General features: G+C 41.7%; 30 non-coding genes and 3 pseudogenes across 30 annotated transcripts; all 33 read left to right on the forward strand.

Annotated features, from left to right (window-relative positions):
• The first annotated feature begins 19 nt into the window (after window positions 1–19).
• LOC131713854 (5S ribosomal RNA) lies at window positions 20–137 on the forward strand (annotated as a pseudogene).
• Window positions 138–237: 100 nt separating this feature from the next.
• On the forward strand, window positions 238–356 carry LOC131712382 (5S ribosomal RNA). Its single transcript, XR_009314275.1, has one exon. It is a non-coding gene; the product is annotated as a 5S ribosomal RNA (ribosomal RNA).
• Window positions 357–456: 100 nt separating this feature from the next.
• LOC131712393 (5S ribosomal RNA) lies at window positions 457–575 on the forward strand. The gene has a single exon (XR_009314286.1). It is a non-coding gene; the product is annotated as a 5S ribosomal RNA (ribosomal RNA).
• Window positions 576–675: 100 nt separating this feature from the next.
• On the forward strand, window positions 676–794 carry LOC131712405 (5S ribosomal RNA). Its single transcript, XR_009314298.1, has one exon. It is a non-coding gene; the product is annotated as a 5S ribosomal RNA (ribosomal RNA).
• A 100-nt stretch (window positions 795–894) lies between these two features.
• Window positions 895–1013, forward strand: LOC131712414 (5S ribosomal RNA). The gene has a single exon (XR_009314307.1). It is a non-coding gene; the product is annotated as a 5S ribosomal RNA (ribosomal RNA).
• A 114-nt stretch (window positions 1014–1127) lies between these two features.
• On the forward strand, window positions 1128–1246 carry LOC131712192 (5S ribosomal RNA). The gene has a single exon (XR_009314085.1). It is a non-coding gene; the product is annotated as a 5S ribosomal RNA (ribosomal RNA).
• Window positions 1247–1360: 114 nt separating this feature from the next.
• On the forward strand, window positions 1361–1479 carry LOC131712425 (5S ribosomal RNA). Its single transcript, XR_009314318.1, has one exon. It is a non-coding gene; the product is annotated as a 5S ribosomal RNA (ribosomal RNA).
• Window positions 1480–1579: 100 nt separating this feature from the next.
• LOC131712177 (5S ribosomal RNA) lies at window positions 1580–1698 on the forward strand. The gene has a single exon (XR_009314069.1). It is a non-coding gene; the product is annotated as a 5S ribosomal RNA (ribosomal RNA).
• A 100-nt stretch (window positions 1699–1798) lies between these two features.
• LOC131710751 (5S ribosomal RNA) lies at window positions 1799–1917 on the forward strand. The gene has a single exon (XR_009312633.1). It is a non-coding gene; the product is annotated as a 5S ribosomal RNA (ribosomal RNA).
• Window positions 1918–2017: 100 nt separating this feature from the next.
• LOC131712436 (5S ribosomal RNA) lies at window positions 2018–2136 on the forward strand. The gene has a single exon (XR_009314328.1). It is a non-coding gene; the product is annotated as a 5S ribosomal RNA (ribosomal RNA).
• A 100-nt stretch (window positions 2137–2236) lies between these two features.
• On the forward strand, window positions 2237–2355 carry LOC131712447 (5S ribosomal RNA). Its single transcript, XR_009314338.1, has one exon. It is a non-coding gene; the product is annotated as a 5S ribosomal RNA (ribosomal RNA).
• Window positions 2356–2469: 114 nt separating this feature from the next.
• Window positions 2470–2588, forward strand: LOC131712459 (5S ribosomal RNA). Its single transcript, XR_009314350.1, has one exon. It is a non-coding gene; the product is annotated as a 5S ribosomal RNA (ribosomal RNA).
• A 100-nt stretch (window positions 2589–2688) lies between these two features.
• LOC131712469 (5S ribosomal RNA) lies at window positions 2689–2807 on the forward strand. The gene has a single exon (XR_009314360.1). It is a non-coding gene; the product is annotated as a 5S ribosomal RNA (ribosomal RNA).
• A 114-nt stretch (window positions 2808–2921) lies between these two features.
• LOC131712062 (5S ribosomal RNA) lies at window positions 2922–3040 on the forward strand. Its single transcript, XR_009313951.1, has one exon. It is a non-coding gene; the product is annotated as a 5S ribosomal RNA (ribosomal RNA).
• A 100-nt stretch (window positions 3041–3140) lies between these two features.
• On the forward strand, window positions 3141–3259 carry LOC131712480 (5S ribosomal RNA). Its single transcript, XR_009314371.1, has one exon. It is a non-coding gene; the product is annotated as a 5S ribosomal RNA (ribosomal RNA).
• A 114-nt stretch (window positions 3260–3373) lies between these two features.
• Window positions 3374–3492, forward strand: LOC131712490 (5S ribosomal RNA). Its single transcript, XR_009314381.1, has one exon. It is a non-coding gene; the product is annotated as a 5S ribosomal RNA (ribosomal RNA).
• Window positions 3493–3592: 100 nt separating this feature from the next.
• LOC131712501 (5S ribosomal RNA) lies at window positions 3593–3711 on the forward strand. Its single transcript, XR_009314392.1, has one exon. It is a non-coding gene; the product is annotated as a 5S ribosomal RNA (ribosomal RNA).
• Window positions 3712–3825: 114 nt separating this feature from the next.
• LOC131709745 (5S ribosomal RNA) lies at window positions 3826–3944 on the forward strand. Its single transcript, XR_009311607.1, has one exon. It is a non-coding gene; the product is annotated as a 5S ribosomal RNA (ribosomal RNA).
• Window positions 3945–4058: 114 nt separating this feature from the next.
• Window positions 4059–4177, forward strand: LOC131712513 (5S ribosomal RNA). Its single transcript, XR_009314404.1, has one exon. It is a non-coding gene; the product is annotated as a 5S ribosomal RNA (ribosomal RNA).
• Window positions 4178–4277: 100 nt separating this feature from the next.
• Window positions 4278–4396, forward strand: LOC131710752 (5S ribosomal RNA). The gene has a single exon (XR_009312634.1). It is a non-coding gene; the product is annotated as a 5S ribosomal RNA (ribosomal RNA).
• Window positions 4397–4496: 100 nt separating this feature from the next.
• LOC131710552 (5S ribosomal RNA) lies at window positions 4497–4615 on the forward strand. Its single transcript, XR_009312428.1, has one exon. It is a non-coding gene; the product is annotated as a 5S ribosomal RNA (ribosomal RNA).
• A 114-nt stretch (window positions 4616–4729) lies between these two features.
• LOC131711706 (5S ribosomal RNA) lies at window positions 4730–4848 on the forward strand. The gene has a single exon (XR_009313594.1). It is a non-coding gene; the product is annotated as a 5S ribosomal RNA (ribosomal RNA).
• Window positions 4849–4962: 114 nt separating this feature from the next.
• On the forward strand, window positions 4963–5081 carry LOC131712524 (5S ribosomal RNA). Its single transcript, XR_009314415.1, has one exon. It is a non-coding gene; the product is annotated as a 5S ribosomal RNA (ribosomal RNA).
• A 114-nt stretch (window positions 5082–5195) lies between these two features.
• On the forward strand, window positions 5196–5314 carry LOC131709958 (5S ribosomal RNA). The gene has a single exon (XR_009311822.1). It is a non-coding gene; the product is annotated as a 5S ribosomal RNA (ribosomal RNA).
• A 100-nt stretch (window positions 5315–5414) lies between these two features.
• Window positions 5415–5533, forward strand: LOC131712535 (5S ribosomal RNA). Its single transcript, XR_009314426.1, has one exon. It is a non-coding gene; the product is annotated as a 5S ribosomal RNA (ribosomal RNA).
• Window positions 5534–5647: 114 nt separating this feature from the next.
• Window positions 5648–5756, forward strand: LOC131714526 (5S ribosomal RNA; annotated as a pseudogene).
• A 114-nt stretch (window positions 5757–5870) lies between these two features.
• On the forward strand, window positions 5871–5989 carry LOC131712546 (5S ribosomal RNA). Its single transcript, XR_009314437.1, has one exon. It is a non-coding gene; the product is annotated as a 5S ribosomal RNA (ribosomal RNA).
• Window positions 5990–6103: 114 nt separating this feature from the next.
• Window positions 6104–6222, forward strand: LOC131712871 (5S ribosomal RNA). The gene has a single exon (XR_009314759.1). It is a non-coding gene; the product is annotated as a 5S ribosomal RNA (ribosomal RNA).
• Window positions 6223–6322: 100 nt separating this feature from the next.
• Window positions 6323–6441, forward strand: LOC131712557 (5S ribosomal RNA). The gene has a single exon (XR_009314448.1). It is a non-coding gene; the product is annotated as a 5S ribosomal RNA (ribosomal RNA).
• A 114-nt stretch (window positions 6442–6555) lies between these two features.
• On the forward strand, window positions 6556–6664 carry LOC131714527 (5S ribosomal RNA; annotated as a pseudogene).
• A 114-nt stretch (window positions 6665–6778) lies between these two features.
• Window positions 6779–6897, forward strand: LOC131712568 (5S ribosomal RNA). The gene has a single exon (XR_009314459.1). It is a non-coding gene; the product is annotated as a 5S ribosomal RNA (ribosomal RNA).
• Window positions 6898–7011: 114 nt separating this feature from the next.
• LOC131713079 (5S ribosomal RNA) lies at window positions 7012–7130 on the forward strand. The gene has a single exon (XR_009314967.1). It is a non-coding gene; the product is annotated as a 5S ribosomal RNA (ribosomal RNA).
• Window positions 7131–7230: 100 nt separating this feature from the next.
• Window positions 7231–7349, forward strand: LOC131712579 (5S ribosomal RNA). The gene has a single exon (XR_009314470.1). It is a non-coding gene; the product is annotated as a 5S ribosomal RNA (ribosomal RNA).
• Window positions 7350–9815: the final 2466 nt, after the last annotated feature.

Consider the following 9815-nt stretch of genomic DNA (forward strand, 5'->3'; position numbering starts at 1 on the left):
TGAAAGCAGAAATGCAATCGCCTGCGGCCACACCACCTTGAATAAGCCTGATCTCGTCTGATCTCAGAAGCTAAGCAATGTTGGGCTTTTTAGTACTTGGATGGGAGACCACCTGGGAATATCAAGTGCTGCAGGCATTACATTTTACAATTGAAATGTGTGGAGGACAAAAGGAAATTTTGGAGGAATCACCCCCAGCTCACTAAACATAAAAGTCATGAAAGCAGAAATGCATTCGCCTGCGGCCACACCACCTTGAATAAGCCTGATCTCGTCTGATCTCAGAAGCTAAGCAATGTTGGGCTTGGTTAGTACTTGGATGGGAGACCACCTGGGAATATCAAGTGCTGCAGGCATTACATTTTACAATTGAAATGTGTGGAGGACAAAAGGAAATTTTGGAGGAATCACCCCCAGCTCACTAAACATAAAAGTCATGAAAGCAGAAATGCAATCGCCTGCGGCCACACCACCTTGAATAAGCCTGATCTCGTCTGATCTCAGAAGCTAAGCAATGTTGGGCTTGGTTAGTACTTGGATGGGAGACCACCTGGGAATATCAAGTGCTGCAGGCATTACATTTTACAATTGAAATGTGTGGAGGACAAAAGGAAATTTTGGAGGAATCACCCCCAGCTCACTAAACATAAAAGTCATGAAAGCAGAACAGCAATCGCCTGCGGCCACACCACCTTGAATAAGCCTGATCTCGTCTGATCTCAGAAGCTAAGCAATGTTGGGCTTGGTTAGTACTTGGATGGGAGACCACCTGGGAATATCAAGTGCTGCAGGCATTACATTTTACAATTGAAATGTGTGGAGGACAAAAGGAAATTTTGGAGGAATCACCCCCAGCTCACTAAACATAAAAGTCATGAAAGCAGAAATGCAATCGCCTGCGGCCACACCACCTTGAATAAGCCTGATCTCGTCTGATCTCAGAAGCTAAGCAATGTTGGGCTTGGTTAGTACTTGGATGGGAGACCACCTGGGAATATCAAGTGCTGCAGGCATTACATTTTTGTAATTACATTTTACAATTGAAATGTGTGGAGGACAAAAGGAAATTTTGGAGGAATCACCCCCAGCTCACTAAACATAAAAGTCATGAAAGCAGAAATGCAATCGCCTGCGGCCACACCACCTTGAATAAGCCTGATCTCGTCTGATCTCAGAAGCTAAGCAATGTTGGCCTTGGTTAGTACTTGGATGGGAGACCACCTGGGAATATCAAGTGCTGCAGGCATTACATTTTTGTAATTACATTTTACAATTGAAATGTGTGGAGGACAAAAGGAAATTTTGGAGGAATCACCCCCAGCTCACTAAACATAAAAGTCATGAAAGCAGAAATGCAATCGCCTGCGGCCACACCACCTTGAATAAGCCTGATCTCGTCTGATCTCAGAAGCTAAGCAATGTTGGGCTTGGTTAGTACTTGGATGGGAGACCACCTGGGAATATCAAGTGCTGCAGGCATTACATTTTACAATTGAAATGTGTGGAGGACAAAAGGAAATTTTGGAGGAATCACCCCCAGCTCACTAAACATAAAAGTCATGAAAGCAGAAAAGCAGTCGCCTGCGGCCACACCACCTTGAATAAGCCTGATCTCGTCTGATCTCAGAAGCTAAGCAATGTTGGGCTTGGTTATTACTTGGATGGGAGACCACCTGGGAATATCAAGTGCTGCAGGCATTACATTTTACAATTGAAATGTGTGGAGGACAAAAGGAAATTTTGGAGGAATCACCCCCAGCTCACTAAACATAAAAGTCATGAAAGCAGAAATGCAATCGCCTGCGGCCACACCACCTTGAATAAGCCTGATCTCGTCTGATCTCAGAAGCTAAGTAATGTTGGGCTTGGTTAGTACTTGGATGGGAGACCACCTGGGAATATCAAGTGCTGCAGGCATTACATTTTACAATTGAAATGTGTGGAGGACAAAAGGAAATTTTGGAGGAATCACCCCCAGCTCACTAAACATAAAAGTCATGAAAGCAGAAATGCAATCGCCTGCGGCCACACCACCTTGAATAAGCCTGATCTCGTCTGATCTCAGAAGCTAAGCAATGTTGGGCTTGGTTAGTACTTGGATGGGAGACCACCTGGGAATATCAAGTGCTGCAGGCATTACATTTTACAATTGAAATGTGTGGAGGACAAAAGGAAATTTTGGAGGAATCACCCCCAGCTCACTAAACATAAAAGTCATGAAAGCAGAAATGCAATCGCCTGCGGCCACACCACCTTGAATAAGCCTGATCTCGTCTGATCTCAGAAGCTAAGCAATGTTGGGCTTGGTTAGTACTTGGATGGGAGACCACCTGGGAATATCAAGTGCTGCAGGCATTACATTTTTGTAATTACATTTTACAATTGAAATGTGTGGAGGACAAAAGGAAATTTTGGAGGAATCACCCCCAGCTCACTAAACATAAAAGTCATGAAAGCAGAAATGCAATCGCCTGCGGCCACACCACCTTGAATAAGCCTGATCTCGTCTGATCTCAGAAGCTAAGCAATGTTGGGCTTGGTTAGTACTTGGATGGGAGACCACCTGGGAATATCAAGTGCTGCAGGCATTACATTTTACAATTGAAATGTGTGGAGGACAAAAGGAAATTTTGGAGGAATCACCCCCAGCTCACTAAACATAAAAGTCATGAAAGCAGAAATGCAATCGCCTGCGGCCACACCACCTTGAATAAGCCTGATCTCGTCTGATCTCAGAAGCTAAGCAATGTTGGGCTTGGTTAGTACTTGGATGGGAGACCACCTGGGAATATCAAGTGCTGCAGGCATTACATTTTTGTAATTACATTTTACAATTGAAATGTGTGGAGGACAAAAGGAAATTTTGGAGGAATCACCCCCAGCTCACTAAACATAAAAGTCATGAAAGCAGAAATGCAATCGCCTGCGGCCACACCACCTTGAATAAGCATGATCTCGTCTGATCTCAGAAGCTAAGCAATGTTGGGCTTGGTTAGTACTTGGATGGGAGACCACCTGGGAATATCAAGTGCTGCAGGCATTACATTTTACAATTGAAATGTGTGGAGGACAAAAGGAAATTTTGGAGGAATCACCCCCAGCTCACTAAACATAAAAGTCATGAAAGCAGAAATGCAATCGCCTGCGGCCACACCACCTTGAATAAGCCTGATCTCGTCTGATCTCAGAAGCTAAGCAATGTTGGGCTTGGTTAGTACTTGGATGGGAGACCACCTGGGAATATCAAGTGCTGCAGGCATTACATTTTTGTAATTACATTTTACAATTGAAATGTGTGGAGGACAAAAGGAAATTTTGGAGGAATCACCCCCAGCTCACTAAACATAAAAGTCATGAAAGCAGAAATGCAATCGCCTGCGGCCACACCACCTTGAATAAGCCTGATCTCGTCTGATCTCAGAAGCTAAGCAATGTTGGGCTTGGTTAGTACTTGGATGGGAGACCACCTGGGAATATCAAGTGCTGCAGGCATTACATTTTACAATTGAAATGTGTGGAGGACAAAAGGAAATTTTGGAGGAATCACCCCCAGCTCACTAAACATAAAAGTCATGAAAGCAGAAATGCAATCGCCTGCGGCCACACCACCTTGAATAAGCCTGATCTCGTCTGATCTCAGAAGCTAAGCAATGTTGGGCTTGGTTAGTACTTGGATGGGAGACCACCTGGGAATATCAAGTGCTGCAGGCATTACATTTTTGTAATTACATTTTACAATTGAAATGTGTGGAGGACAAAAGGAAATTTTGGAGGAATCACCCCCAGCTCACTAAACATAAAAGTCATGAAAGCAGAAATGCAATCGCCTGCGGCCACACCACCTTGAATAAGCCTGATCTCGTCTGATCTCAGAAGCTAAGCAATGTTGGGCTTGGTTAGTACTTGGATGGGAGACCACCTGAGAATATCAAGTGCTGCAGGCATTACATTTTAGTAATTACAATTTACAATTGAAATGTGTGGAGGACAAAAGGAAATTTTGGAGGAATCACCCCCAGCTCACTAAACATAAAAGTCATGAAAGCAGAAATGCAATCGCCTGCGGCCACACCACCTTGAATAAGCCTGATCTCGTCTGATCTCAGAAGCTAAGCAATGTTGGGCTTGGTTAGTACTTGGATGGGAGACCACCTGGGAATATCAAGTGCTGCAGGCATTACATTTTACAATTGAAATGTGTGGAGGACAAAAGGAAATTTTGGAGGAATCACCCCCAGCTCACTAAACATAAAAGTCATGAAAGCAGAAATGCAATCGCCTGCGGCCACACCACCTTGAATAAGCCTGATCTCGTCTGATCTCAGAAGCTAAGTAATGTTGGGCTTGGTTAGTACTTGGATGGGAGACCACCTGGGAATATCAAGTGCTGCAGGCATTACATTTTACAATTGAAATGTGTGGAGGACAAAAGGAAATTTTGGAGGAATCACCCCCAGCTCACTAAACATAAAAGTCATGAAAGCAGAAATGCAATCGCCTGCGGCCACACCACCTTGAATAAGCCTGATCTCGTCTGATCTCAGAAGCTAAGCAATGTTGGGCTTGGTTAGTACTTGGATGGGAGACCACCTGGGAATATCAAGTGCTGCAGTCATTACATTTTTGTAATTACATTTTACAATTGAAATGTGTGGAGGACAAAAGGAAATTTTGGAGGAATCACCCCCAGCTCACTAAACATAAAAGTCATGAAAGCAGAAATGCAATCGCCTGTGGCCACACCACCTTGAATAAGCCTGATCTCGTCTGATCTCAGAAGCTAAGCAATGTTGGGCTTGGTTAGTACTTGGATGGGAGACCACCTGGGAATATCAAGTGCTGCAGTCATTACATTTTTGTAATTACATTTTACAATTGAAATGTGTGGAGGACAAAAGGAAATTTTGGAGGAATCACCCCCAGCTCACTAAACATAAAAGTCATGAAAGCAGAAATGCAATCGCCTGCGGCCACACCACCTTGAATAAGCCTGATCTCGTCTGATCTCAGAAGCTAAGCAATGTTGGGCTTGGTTAGTACTTGGATGGGAGACCACCTGGGAATATCAAGTGCTGCAGGCATTACATTTTTGTAATTACATTTTACAATTGAAATGTGTGGAGGACAAAAGGAAATTTTGGAGGAATCACCCCCAGCTCACTAAACATAAAAGTCATGAAAGCAGAAATGCAATCGCCTGCGGCCACACCACCTTGAATAAGCCTGATCTCGTCTGATCTCAGAAGCTAAGCAATGTTGGGCTTGGTTAGTACTTGGATGGGAGACCACCTGGGAATATCAGGTGCTGCAGGCATTACATTTTACAATTGAAATGTGTGGAGGACAAAAGGAAATTTTGGAGGAATCACCCCCAGCTCACTAAACATAAAAGTCATGAAAGCAGAAATGCAATCGCCTGCGGCCACACCACCTTGAATAAGCCTGATCTCGTCTGATCTCAGAAGCTAAGCAATGTTGGGCTTGGTTAGTACTTGGATGGGAGACCACCTGGGAATATCAAGTGCTGCAGGCATTACATTTTTGTAATTACATTTTACAATTGAAATGTGTGGAGGACAAAAGGAAATTTTGGAGGAATCACCCCCAGCTCACTAAACATAAAAGTCATGAAAGCAGAAATGCAATCGCCTGCGGCCACACCACCTTGAATAAGCCTGATCTCAGAAGCTAAGCAATGTTGGGCTTGGTTAGTACTTGGATGGGAGACCACCTGGGAATATCAAGTGCTGCAGGCATTACATTTTTGTAATTACATTTTACAATTGAAATGTGTGGAGGACAAAAGGAAATTTTGGAGGAATCACCCCCAGCTCACTAAACATAAAAGTCATGAAAGCAGAAAAGCAGTCGCCTGCGGCCACACCACCTTGAATAAGCCTGATCTCGTCTGATCTCAGAAGCTAAGCAATGTTGGGCTTGGTTAGTACTTGGATGGGAGACCACCTGGGAATATCAAGTGCTGCAGGCATTACATTTTTGTAATTACATTTTACAATTGAAATGTGTGGAGGACAAAAGGAAATTTTGGAGGAATCACCCCCAGCTCACTAAACATAAAAGTCATGAAAGCAGAAATGCAATCGCCTGCGGCCACACCACCTTGAATAAGCCTGATCTCGTCTGATTTCAGAAGCTAAGTAATGTTGGGCTTGGTTAGTACTTGGATGGGAGACCACCTGGGAATATCAAGTGCTGCAGGCATTACATTTTACAATTGAAATGTGTGGAGGACAAAAGGAAATTTTGGAGGAATCACCCCCAGCTCACTAAACATAAAAGTCATGAAAGCAGAAATGCAATCGCCTGCGGCCACACCACCTTGAATAAGCCTGATCTCGTCTGATCTCAGAAGCTAAGCAATGTTGGGCTTGGTTAGTACTTGGATGGGAGACCACCTGGGAATATCAAGTGCTGCAGGCATTACATTTTTGTAATTACATTTTACAATTGAAATGTGTGGAGGACAAAAGGAAATTTTGGAGGAATCACCCCCAGCTCACTAAACATAAAAGTCATGAAAGCAGAAATGCAATCGCCTGCGGCCACACCACCTTGAATAAGCCTGATCTCAGAAGCTAAGCAATGTTGGGCTTGGTTAGTACTTGGATGGGAGACCACCTGGGAATATCAAGTGCTGCAGGCATTACATTTTTGTAATTACATTTTACAATTGAAATGTGTGGAGGACAAAAGGAAATTTTGGAGGAATCACCCCCAGCTCACTAAACATAAAAGTCATGAAAGCAGAAAAGCAGTCGCCTGCGGCCACACCACCTTGAATAAGCCTGATCTCGTCTGATCTCAGAAGCTAAGCAATGTTGGGCTTGGTTAGTACTTGGATGGGAGACCACCTGGGAATATCAAGTGCTGCAGGCATTACATTTTTGTAATTACATTTTACAATTGAAATGTGTGGAGGACAAAAGGAAATTTTGGAGGAATCACCCCCAGCTCACTAAACATAAAAGTCATGAAAGCAGAAATGCAATCGCCTGCGGCCACACCACCTTGAATAAGCCTGATCTCGTCTGATTTCAGAAGCTAAGTAATGTTGGGCTTGTTTAGTACTTGGATGGGAGACCACCTGGGAATATCAAGTGCTGCAGGCATTACATTTTACAATTGAAATGTGTGGAGGACAAAAGGAAATTTTGGAGGAATCACCCCCAGCTCACTAAACATAAAAGTCATGAAAGCAGAAATGCAATCGCCTGCGGCCACACCACCTTGAATAAGCCTGATCTCGTCTGATCTCAGAAGCTAAGCAATGTTGGGCTTGGTTAGTACTTGGATGGGAGACCACCTGGGAATATCAAGTGCTGCAGGCATTACATTTTTGTAATTACATTTTACAATTGAAATGTGTGGAGGTGTCACGTTTTCACTTTTCACGTTCTCTTTTATTATATTATTTGCTCTGCACACACTCTTAACTCAGGGGAGACGTTAAGGAGGACAGAGATGTTTAAAACTCCTAGTGGTTTATGTTCGAGCACTGGACGAGCGGTGTGTCCTTAAAACCTTTTTATTTAATCAAGAAAATCACTCAGACTCATTTATTCAAAGTTTTACGAATCAGAGCAACATCAGCGCTCCTTCGTTTTATTAAAATGCCTTTAATATTGGTTTAGTAGTTTGCGCATACCACTAAAACCCGAAAACATGTAACAATAATTAGCAATCCTAAGTTTATTACAAGCTTCAGCATTTAATACTTCAATAACATAATACAATTATATGTATTCAGTGCAGCCCTCAGGCTGGCTAAGCAAATATCCTACAAGCACCCACTGCTATGTTTCAGCACATTCAATATAACACTCTTAATACCAAAACATAGTTTCAAAACCTCATAGCAATATAACCAATAAATGTGAGACACAATAATACCATTAATATGCTTACCTCCTATTATAAGGAAGAGTAGCGTGAACAAAAGAGAAGGACTGTTCTGTGGAGATCTGCAAAGGATGGACCACGTGGCTCTGCAAAGCCGAGTCTTGATTGTGGTGCTCTAGTGTAATCAGCTCAGGGTTTTTATACAATTTTTGTCCCATTGTGAGCAATGAGAGGCCCCAATTAGTCCCAATCATCAATCCCCATGGACAGTCCTTATCTCTTAGCAAACAGTAATCTATAAGGAATTCAACCAACTTTCCAGTCCCACTCATATACCAATAAATCAACACTGGCCCATGATCTCACCCACTCATCCTTGCCCCCTCCTTTATCCGAAGAATTCAGGTAAAGCAGAGTTCACAAAATCCTTGCTGTTTTGATTCACTACTTAATATGTGTGTATTACAAAAAGAAGTGGTGTTTTAGATATATGTAACACCAATATAGGAAAAGTGGTGTTTTTGAATATATGCAACACCAACAGTTTATATCATAATATAGCAGTTTATAGTTTATAATGGTTATAATGGATTACATGAACTTGGCTTTCAAAAATATATTCCTTCATGTCATCTCACTCAAATTAGTTTCCTCCTTTCCTTACTGGTGTATGTTTAGCCAGTATTATAGGGAACTTTTATTCTATATCTCTTCTAGTATAGAGTTTTTTCCTTTTATGAAAAACCCAACTATTTTACTGAGCTGTGAAGTTGTAATGCCTTTCTCTCCTATGGGCCCCAATTGTCTGAACTCAATTGACACTTAGATGACCCTGTATTTTCCAGCTATATTCATACTGGCTAAATCCAGTTCGTTAAAGACATCTCCTCCCTTGCCAAGTTTGGTAGTGATGGATGTTTCTATAAATCTATACCTATGCCTCCTTTGCCCTTCGACTAGTTATTTTAGGTGTTAAGACCATCCATTCTAACACCCTACATGTGTAGTCAGGCCTTCGGTACTGTAATCCTTCTGATAAGAAAATTCCGGCTTCCTCCCACCAAAAAGGCTTTCCAGCAGCTAATATTAATCTCTCCAAGGGCAGGCTGATAGAGAGTTCAAGAAGACAGGTCACATAGTTTATTCTTCTGAAACCTACCTCCTGCTTTTTATTCTTCATTATTTATTCAATTCTTTTATTTTATATGTTCTACCACAACTTTCTTTATGCTGCATCTTTTAACCTCAAAGTCAAATTAGTACGTTACTTCTTATAGTATATGGCTGCTAACCTTATTACTTTCTGCTAGCAGCAGTATATCAGCAATATTACAATAGAATTTTATTCAATTTTTCTGCTCTCTATTCGTGGTGTATCTTCTGACAATGCTTATTTCTCTTAAGTTAGAGTCTGCTTTTACTCTAGGCTGTTCTTACTCACCTACTTATTTTAAAACTGAACTACAAGCAGAAACCTACTTAAAGCGAGGTCTTTTAATCCTTTACTTAAAAATACTCCTAACTCCTTTTCCCTTTATATTCAGAAGTTATAATTCTTGAATGCAAGCACACAGTAATTCTTTTCATTGAATTAGGACTTAGTTTTTAACCATGCTCATCTTGGTAAAAAAGAGCTTCAGGTATACTATCATATTAAGCAAAGTGAATCATATGATCTTATACATAAACATTGTTCATAGTATCTCATACTAACAATAATTATCACTACCTATGATTATATGTTACCACAACAATCTATATCACTTAGAACAAGCATGTTAACATGTATTTAGTAATATAGCATTATTCTGTTATTCAGGCTAGAAAGTTTCAATAGAAATCTCAGCACCCTATTCTGGAGCTATGCCCATCTTGATAAGAGACGGTTTAGAGCTGACTGAGTTAGAGTGTCAGGCAGTCCCGGCTCCAGTTAAAAGGTCATACAGAGAAAGCAT

Source organism: Acipenser ruthenus, chromosome 44 (genome assembly GCF_902713425.1).
Source record: "Acipenser ruthenus chromosome 44, fAciRut3.2 maternal haplotype, whole genome shotgun sequence".
Lineage (NCBI taxonomy): Eukaryota > Metazoa > Chordata > Actinopteri > Acipenseriformes > Acipenseridae > Acipenser > Acipenser ruthenus.